Raw genomic sequence first — 10110 nt, forward strand, 5'->3', positions numbered from 1 at the left:
AAATTCCAAAAATACCAGTGATCATTGAAAAATTCCGAAAATACCAGTAATAATCACAAGGGGGTGACTCCCTGTTTCTCAAGATTATTCTCAAGATTATAATCTAACTTTATCTTCAGCTAAAACAGAGTCACTGGACTGGCTAACCTAGATTTTTGGGTCTTCTCTTCCTGCTTAGATTTTTAGCTCTATTTTTTTCTGTTAGAGGGGTCTGGATTTATCCAGGTCTTTCAATGGGACCAAGCGTGGGGCACGTTAATCTACTTAGGGCCTCAGAAAGCTGAAAAAGGAAAGAAAAGAAAAATTTCACAGAGTCAGAAGCGACTTACTGGCAGTAGCATACAGAGGTGCAGCTTTTTAAAAATGCCCTGCTATGAAGCTGAGTTCTTGAGCAGCAGTCACTGGGTACAAATGCCTGCTGCAGGTGGGTACAGCAAATTTCTAGAGTTGGGGCAAGCAAATGCAGCTCCAGGGCTGGTATCCACCACCATGAGGGTAGGCAGTCATGGAACTGAAAGGGACAGAGACAAAGGCCAGAATGCCTAATGGATTAAGATCTGATTCGTGCAGACCATAAAAAAAAATTGCAGGCGTGCAAAAAGTTAGGTCCAGACCAAGAAAACCTCTAAACATATACAGTATACTTAAAAATGTGCTTAGATGCTGAAGAAAATAAAAAAATGGGTATAGACAGATATAGAAAAACAGTTCAAAAATAGTAAAGTTTTTAAGAAAAATAATGTAAAAAAAGGCCACATAAAGATGGGAAATACAGAGGGTGTCTGAATCCTGTATGGTGCTTTGTTGACTTTAAATTTTTTGAAAGCTGATGAGCAAAAGACAGATGCAGCTGAGAGACATTGAACTGTAAAAATAAACTGCTAAATTAAACCAATTCATATATCTTAAGAATGCCGTAACTTCAGAATGGAAGTCAGAAAATATGTAGCATTAAGAGGTAGATTATTCCCTTGTTTCCACAGGAAACCAAAAGATATTGATTTCTTCAAAATTAATGAAGATCAGATTTGATTAGGGGAGACCTCCTGAAAAATCTTGGTTACAGACATGAAGCAAAAAACAACAAGAAAACCTACGAGACAGGTGGGGTACAAGCTGATTCCTTGACATGGGGCAGCTCTGAGACTGGATGAATTTTTCTGGCCACAGAGTCCTCGAGACCTATTATTACATGCCATCAGATAGAGATTTATATTATAGTTTTGTTGTGCAGTCCAAACTTTCTTATAAAGTTGGCAGATGTCTTTTTCCTGCTCAAACAGAACAAAAAGATCATCTTTAGCTTATTTGTGCACACCACACATTCCATACATGTGTTAACGCAGATGTATATGTTACCTTTAAAAGTCTGTGTGTTTTCAGGAAAGAACTCCAGACACCAATGAAGACATGTAGCCCAGGTGATCCAGCTTCTCAGAATACTTCTGTTGCAGTTTCCTCAAAATTCTGTATCCAGAACAGCTTCAAAACTGCTAGCTGAAATGGTCCAGTCTCAGAGACTATTCCAGTCAAGACTCCAGATAAGCTCTACACTTTCCCATTACACAGAGACTAAACAAAAAATTAATACAGCTAGCTCTCCCAGGACTTGACCATTATCCTAATTTTCTCAGGCCTCCTAAAGATGCTGTGGACCTCTGACAACTAGAAATTTTCTATAGAGCACAATGTTCACATGCCCAAGAGGTGCGGGGTGAGTGGTTCTTGGTCATTCGGTGGATTATGGATGTTTGTCATTGTTTAGGAAGGTTAATTACAAATTGTTACTGGTCCTGGTAAGTGAGGAAACTAAGCAAGGGAGGTTGGATTCAAGGACCCCTTTCTGAAAAGAAAAAAAAAAGGATATAGGTATGAAAGGATAAAAGAGTATATGATTGAATCTACTTTTAGGCTTAAAAGTAATTACTAGTCTCAAATATTTTATATTGGTATGGATTTTTGTATATTGATATAAATTTAAGGTTATTTTGTTATATATGTTTAGGTATATATGTTTCTACTCATTTAAGATATTGATACAAATTTGAAGTTTCTTTATTATACTGTATATGTTTTTTTATTCTTATTTAAAGTATTGTACCTATGCACTTCATTTAAAAATGTAATATGAAGTTCTAGTTATTGAAAACTGTTTAGGATAATAAAGACAGGTTCGTAGTTAGTCATCTATAATAATCTAACTTAGGTATATTTTCAAGGTCAAACAGAAATATATTTTAAATAGATCTTCAAACACTTCAGAGACTCCTACCAAATATGACAGTTAAAGTGTTCAGGAAATCTTGAAACTGGTAGCACACTGAACAACTTGCAGGCAGCTTGGATGGTCTCTGACTTTTCCAGGCATCTTGTCTGGTCTCTGTGTCTTAAGTGGTTCAGCTTGCCTGATTTCTGGGCAGCTTTGCTGATCTAAGAATGTCTCTCAGCTGTCCTTACTGTTTATATGCATTTGTAGAAGGAGGGAACTAGTGAATGTTTAAAGGACTTCCTGAAGCCTTTGATTTGCTTACTTCCTAAGTTTTTCTGTATAATTTTCTGTATACTTTTCTGTATAATTGAATGTTTCATCTCTCTGTAGAATATTTAGAATGTTATGTGTCTTAGGTCTTGAAGGAAGGAACCATTCTTGAAGCTTTTACATGCTGTAGAAGACAGAGCTGTAACTTGTCTTTATTTGTTTGTGTAAGCGGGTAGTACTGTGGGTTCAACACTAACTGTGAGAGACATTTTAGAAGATTAAAAAACCTGCTTTCACTTTCTTTTTCCTCTTGAGTTTTTATGTCCTGAAATGAAGTAAAAATCCAGCATTCCTTCTTTCTTGGTGTCCTCATTAGACCATAAAGTCCGAATTGTACATAAGGAATCTCATCATACTTACTAACTCTTACAAAAAGCACAGTAATTCCCATCATATATTAGTTCGAGAACTTAAAGAACGGCCAGGGAACCATCTGCCAGCAGTCTTCTATGTATGAACTGTGCAGTGTTACAATAATGTATCAACTTCTTCTTAGTGCTAGAACTAATCTGACTAATTTCCTCACATGTTCCAGAGGACTCCTAGCTGGGCTGGAAATTGAGACCCCCATCCTAGAGATGTAAGAAAAGAAAGGCAAAAAGTCAAACCCAACCAAAAGAATGTTTCAACAAACCCCCTGAAAATTGTGACCCTCTGAATCTTACTCAATATGGACCAAGACTCACAACTGGCTCATCTGTCTGAGCTCCAAACCATTTGAGACGGCTTACCTTGTACCAGTTTATACTGCAAAGCAATTTAAGCAAGGTTCAAGAGGTTATTTGCTCAAATTCTGAAAATAGAAGGTCCTGTTACCTACTGCAATTTTTATTGAAGTCCATCAGATTCTCAAAATCCAAAACAAATACATACTCATGTGTGCACACGCAAATACACACACACACACACACACACACACACACATACACACACCAAAACAACAATAAGAACAGACAGAAATACAGAAGAAATAAACATTCTCCAAACAAAAGATGGTGTTCAGGCTGGAGCTACGAGCTTTAAAAGCAAAAACCATTTCCTTCTACCAACAAAGTTGTCAATGTGAAAACACAGCTCTCCCATAAAAAGGGATAAGATAAGAGATAGCCTGGATCTAAATTTGCCAAGAGTGTGGGAATGCAAACTTAAATTACCCCAAATTCCATCTTCAGATGTAATAACAGTTTCATGGGGTTTATTTTATAGTAACAGAACAAAAAAAAGTCAAAAGACAACACACTTTTAAGAACCCTTGGTGGGTATAACATTTGGTAAGCAGTTTATAGCAAAGGAGGAAACTGTACTGCAAGCTTCAGATGCTGTTTGATGACATCATTAGCTCTGGGGTTGGAGGAAGCTAAGAGTCTGTTCATGTGTTATAAAGGATGTATCTAATAATCACAGACTTTAGGTCACACACAGAAGTGGTCAATAAACTTGGTGGGCTTAATGCAATTTGTAATTTAGCTCCAAACCTGCAGTATTACAACCTCTCCACAACAACTGAAGCTCTGAACAGTCAGCAGCCTTTAGGATATTAACACAGGGGCCTCTCCTTTCAGGGAAATGTAGTTCAGAAAGTGTTTACAGTCAGCCAGTGAGAGGAGCAGGAACAGAGAGGCAACTCCAATAGACAGTGGCTTCAGGCAGCAGCTGGAGTATCCCCAAACTCCAAATTTAGGGTTAGCTAGCCATGTGCAGTTGAATCTCCCCTTCCTTAGCAGTCGCTGGTCCATCCACAGAAAATGAGAGGGTCTCACTAGCTACAAAGGTCTGGACTCATTTTCTGTATCTGGCAATGCCCAAATCCAGCACCATTGTCTAAGGTTCACGCTGCTCAACACTTCACTGAGAATCTAAGAACCTGGTCAGTGTGACAACTCAGAAGGTAACAGCACTTCTCTTGCGAGCCTCAGGACCTCACCTCAGTCACAGAACCTACAGTGGAAGGAGAGGACAAATCCCCAAAGTGCTCCCAAATAAATCACACATGGGGTCTTTTACTTAATTATAAATAACTACTCCTAGCTTGTCTTACTTCTAGCCAGCTTTTCTTAACTTATCCCATCGGCCTTTTGCTTCTTGGCTCTTACCTTTTTCTATTTCTGTTTATCTTTTCTTTCCTTCTTTTTCTGTGTCTGTGTAGCTAGGTGATTTGCTCCTTCTTTTCTTGCTCCTCCTCTTGTTCCTTGATCCTCCTTTCCCAGATTTCTTCTATTTATTCTCTCTGCCTGCCAGTCCCACCCATCCTTTCTCCTGCCTTGCTATTAGTTGTTCAGTTTTTTATTAGAGCAAGCAGGTATTTTAGATAGGCAAAGAAACACAGCTTCACATAGTTAAACAAAGGCAACATAAAAGAAAGTACCACATCTTTGCATCATTAAACAAATGTTCCAGAGCATAAACAAGTGTAACACACCTTAAATAATGTTCCATTACAGTTTCAAAAGTAGCCATACTGGCATTCACACACATACGGGCACCCATCATACACATTCAAATGCACACAATACTAATAAGCAAACACATTTATTCTTTAAACCTAGTAGGCCTTAGTGGAAGGAAATGAATTTGTTAAAGAATGGCCCTAAGGAGAATAGAAGGGACATTTCTGTCTCAACTGTCCATCTTGAGAAGGAGAGTAGGTTAGGAATGTGGGCTTATTTATTTATTTATTTATTTATTTATTTATTTTAAACCACTAAGGCCCACCTGATTTAGTCTTGGATGAATGCTTGCCAGTCATTGAGTGACAGTTAAAGGGGCCATGTGATATCCAGAGTTCAGGATCATTGTTGGGCGCCCTTCCTTCCTTCCTTCCTTCCTTCCTTCCTTCCTTCCTTCCTTCCTTTCTTTCTTTCTTTCTTTCTTTCTTTCCTCTGTCTGTGTGTATAACCAGAAGGGTTATGAGCCACCAGTTGGTTGCTGGAAATTGAACTCAGGACCTTTGGAAGAGCAGGCAATGCTCTTAACCTCTGAGCCATCTCTCCAGCCCATGTGGGCTCTTTTATTGGCCATAACTGCAGTAAGACAACCCGTGGGAAAACCTGCTCCTGACTGGAAGTTTTCTCTCCAGAATGCAGTCTCTCCCCCTTTCTCCAGAAGTCAAACAGACCTGGGACCTTGATACTCTAGTGTCAGTACCTGCATTTTTTATTTCAAACAGACATTGAATTCTGCAAATCAATTCATGTGAGGCCTCTCTAGAATTTTGAATTGCATATGAAAGGGGCATTCACGAAAGGACTACAGACCGGATTACTGCGTTTGGGCAAAGTTAACAGATTCTTTATGTTATGTTACAAAGCAAGCAGTTTGCTCTGACAGGTACTCTTACCAAAAAGTACACCACATGCTCAAAGTAACAGGTCCAGTGACCCTGGACTGACTCTGAGATAGTAACCTAATCTCACATCTTTGTAAGTTCATTATCTCAAAGATTTATTACACTTCTTTAAAGCCAAAATAATGCAAGTGGCAACTGAACAAAAATGCCTTCCACAAAACAGTGCTGGGAAAACTGGACAAGCATATGTACAATGAAATTGGACCTCTGTTTCATTTCACGTATAAAAATTAACTCAAAATGGGAAATGACCTAAGTGTAAGAGCTAAAGCCATAAAACTCATAGAAGCAAATAGAGAAACAAGCAGTTATGTATGTACCATTATCTTTATTATAAATTACTATTTAAATAATTGCTTATTTATTCTTGTACATGTTACCTTATTTTTCTTAACAAGGATGACACATTGAAAGTGAACTTATTAAGTTGCTGACTTGAGTTCTTGTTGGTGACCATGTTGTGGTGTCAGTGACTGTGACCGCCAAGCACCAAAGCTCCCCAAGGTAAGCTCAGCTAGATCCAAGAAAGACTATGTCACATTCAAACAGCATACATTATTTTCACCCACGGAGAGTGTATAAATTGGGGAGGGAGAACCCAGGCAGAATCCAAGGAGGTACCATCATTTGAAGAATAAACTAAAGTGGAAGGCATCTCATTCACATGTAGCAAATTATCTATAAGAAGTTGAAAAGACAAAGAAAATATGATTTATGAGCCCATGGCTAATGTTAGAACTTGGTAGAACTTTGCCAACCCAAACAGTCAGTGAATTTAGTCATTTCCATCCTGTTCTCTCCAAACATGAGGGATCCAGTTGCATTTTGGTGAAACTATTTAGTTCAATGTGGTCTCTCATGTATCTCAGGACCACAACTCCAATGAGAATTTTCTCCTGCTCCACTGAGTGAGTCAAAACGGCCAGGAAGGAGGCACCCTTCTGCCCCTATGACTCACCATCCATGATACTGAGCTGGAGATCTGGGTAGTGAGCCATTGCATCTCCCTTACATGTGGACCCTCTGCTAGCCAAGGTTGGTTAGACCACCAATTCCACATGTCAAATTAGGCCTTGGCCTTGCAAAGTACCGAGGAGTCACGCAGAGGTCATGGGTCTATTCTTCCCAGCTATACTTACAAAGTTTTCACACAATGTTTACATTGGCAGGAAGAGTCTTTGGAAGGCTCTGGTGGTGGTGTGTGAGGAAGGGCCAAAATAATGGCGGAATATCCAGGAAAGTGATGCTTACCATTGTCGTGAATTGTTGTCAAAAAAAGTTATCTTCATTGCTTTTTTTCTCTTATTGGAAAGTTTTAGTTTTACTGTAAGCATCTGTTGTCTGTTGTTCTTGCTGTGATGACAGAATTCAACTAAATTGTTAGCGATCCTTAGTTTTTGACAGCCCTACGTTGGTGCAAAGTTTTCTCCACAAATTATATTCTCTGTAATGTTCGTTGGAAAGCAGATAAATCATACATATCACACACACACTCACACACACACACACACACACACACACACACACACACACACTCAGAGCAGTAAATGCTTGGCACTTGTTCCTAGTAAACCCGTTTTCACAAGCTGGAGCTGACAGTTACTGGCTTGCTTGCTTGCTTTCTTTCTTTCTTTCTTTCTTTCTTTCTTTCTTTCTTTCTTTCTTTCTTCTCTTTTCTTTTGTTTGAGGGTTTTGTTGTTGCTTTTTTGTCTGTTTAGGGGAGAGTCAGATCCAGCAGCAGCTGCAGCCGCTCATTTTCTTCTGCAGCTCTCCCTGTCTCCTCCCTCTTGCTTCCTGAAACAGGCCCCTGCTGAGGCTGTATCTGACCGTGTCACCCAGGTGTTCAACGACATGAAAATGTGCAAGTGCTCAATTCCAGAAGTGAAGAAATACAAGGTGGGGATCTTCTTCTTTTTTTTTTTTTTTTTTTTTGGTTTTTCGAGACAGGGTTTCCCTGTAGTTTCTAGAACCTGTCCTGGAACTAGCTCTTGTAGACCAGGCTGGCCTCGAACTCGCAGAGATCCGCCTGCCTCTGCCTCCTGAGTGCTGGGACTACAGGCATGCGCCACCACCGCCCAGCTGGGGATCTTCTTCTTGAGTGAAGACAAGAACATCATCCTGGAGGATGACAAAGAGATCCTGGTAGGAGTTGTGAGGTGTACTGTGGATGACCCCTACACCATTTTTGTCAAGATACTGCCAGACAAGGACTGTTGCTGTGTTCTCTTCGATGCTATCTATGAGACCAAGGAGAGCAAGGACGACCGGAAGTTCATCTTCTAGACCCCTGAGAGTGCACACCTTAAGAATGAAATGGTCTATGCCAGCTCCAAGGATGCCACCAAGAAGAAACTGACAGGAATCAAGCATGAGTTAAAAACAAACTGATAGGAGGGTTCAAAGACCGCTGCTCCCTGGCAGAAAAGCTAGGAGGCCGTGCACGTAGCTGCCTCCAGCCTCCTGCCTGGAGTGTATGACAGTCCCAGACCTGCTCTCAGGTGTGCAGGCTGCCCCTTTCCTGTAAGAACAGAGGTGCTGGGGGATAGCACCAGGGGAGGTCAAACCCTTCACCCCAATTCCAGACATCCCTCTCCCTCCATTCCCTGAGCTACCCTCCTCTCTCTATTAAATTAAACTATTCTATTAAACTAGTTCTGTTTCCTGAGTTGAAGAAGACAAAGTTTGTGCAGGAGCCTGTATTATTTTTGAAGCCACCCTACTCCTCATCCCTGTCCAGAGCTGTGACTGATTACTAAGAGATAGCTAGGAGTTGGCAAAAGGCATAGAGATGACCTCTTTCACCCATGGGTGCAGGGAGCCGATTTGCTGGCCACCATCACAAGATGGTGCCGAGCCCCTGCAGCGCCGAGTAAACACCTCCATATTAGGCAAGGCTCTAGACAGAACCTCCCGCAGGCACGACCCGTGTCCATTCCCCCTATATAAACAGCTACCGCTTAGTCCTCGGGGGCCCCTCGCTTCCTGCTCTTGCTTCAACCAAGAGGCTCCAATAAAGCGTGATTTGAGAATCCTTGACTGGTGGTTGTTCTTCCCTGCTGGCCAGGGGGATTCGCTGCACATGGGCTAAGCAAGAGATTTCCTACACAGTGTCTTCACCGAAGAGGAGACATAAGAGCTGAGATGTCTTCAAATGTGTTTTGCTTGTTCAGGGCTGGATGTAAAGTCCAGAGAGGCAACCTGGGAAGATTGTATGCTTAACTGTTAGCAGTAGTCACCTATGTGTGATTTTCTTTGGGGCTAAACAGCTGGGGGTACCAGGCAGGACGGAAACTCCAACTAGCAGGCCCCCTCATGTTACACAAGTCCTTTGCCATATCAATCACGTTGAGTTGTTTTTACTCGTTGCTGAGTTGCAGGAGTTCTTTGTGCATTTGGGTACTAGACCCTAAAAAGGTATATGATTTGCAAATATTTTCTCCTTCACAGAATATTTATTCGCCATGTTTATATTTTCCTTTGATGAGCATCTTTAAGTAGTCCCATTTTTTTTTTTTGCTTTTATTTCCTATGGTTTTGGTATAGAACAAAAAAAAATTTGCAAAATCTGGTGTCAAAAAATTTTTTCCTATGCCAGTTTTATCTCTACTGTTTCCACTTTTAATCTGCTGCTTTAATATGCACTGTAAACATGCACATCTCTTGCATGTTGGTATCTGATTTATCGCTATGCCTTAAGCACTGTAATCTTTACCTAGTATAGTTTGTGGCTTTTGTCCATAATCATTGAAATACAAGTCTCATAGTTTTTGTTTCTCAGATCTTCACTTTTTTTTTTTTTTTTTTTTGGTCCAAATGCCTCTCTTTCTGCAGTATCAGCTTTAATTACTCTAGCTTTGTAATGTTTCAGTCAGGAAACACAAGGTCTTTAATTCTGTGGTGCTTGTGTGTTAGTTTGAACAGAGTGTTGGTTATTTATGATTTCTTGACACTCCATGTGAATTTTAAGATTCCTTTAGCTATTTCTGAAAAAAAAGTGTTATTAACACTTTTTAGGATTACATTGACTATAAGAACTTCATACAGTAGTGTGGACCCTGTATGAACATTGTCCTTCAGTGCACGCTGTGAAATGGTCTTTCATTTACCCTTCTCTTTCAAATTTTTGGCAGTATATTGTAGCTTAAGGATTACAAGTCTTTCTTTTTTTCCTTTAATTTTTATTTCTAGTTATTTAATTTTTATTAAATGTATTTGTTTGGTTGTG

The 10110-nt window shown here is 40.0% G+C and overlaps 1 pseudogene; it reads left to right on the top strand.

The window, feature by feature from the left end:
* Nucleotides 1-363: 363 nt before the first annotated feature.
* LOC121677233 lies at nucleotides 364-8362 on the top strand (annotated as a pseudogene).
* Nucleotides 8363-10110: the final 1748 nt, after the last annotated feature.

The sequence above is a fragment of the Arvicola amphibius genome, chromosome 6 (genome assembly GCF_903992535.2).
Source record: "Arvicola amphibius chromosome 6, mArvAmp1.2, whole genome shotgun sequence".
In the NCBI taxonomy this organism is placed as follows: Eukaryota; Metazoa; Chordata; class Mammalia; order Rodentia; family Cricetidae; genus Arvicola; species Arvicola amphibius.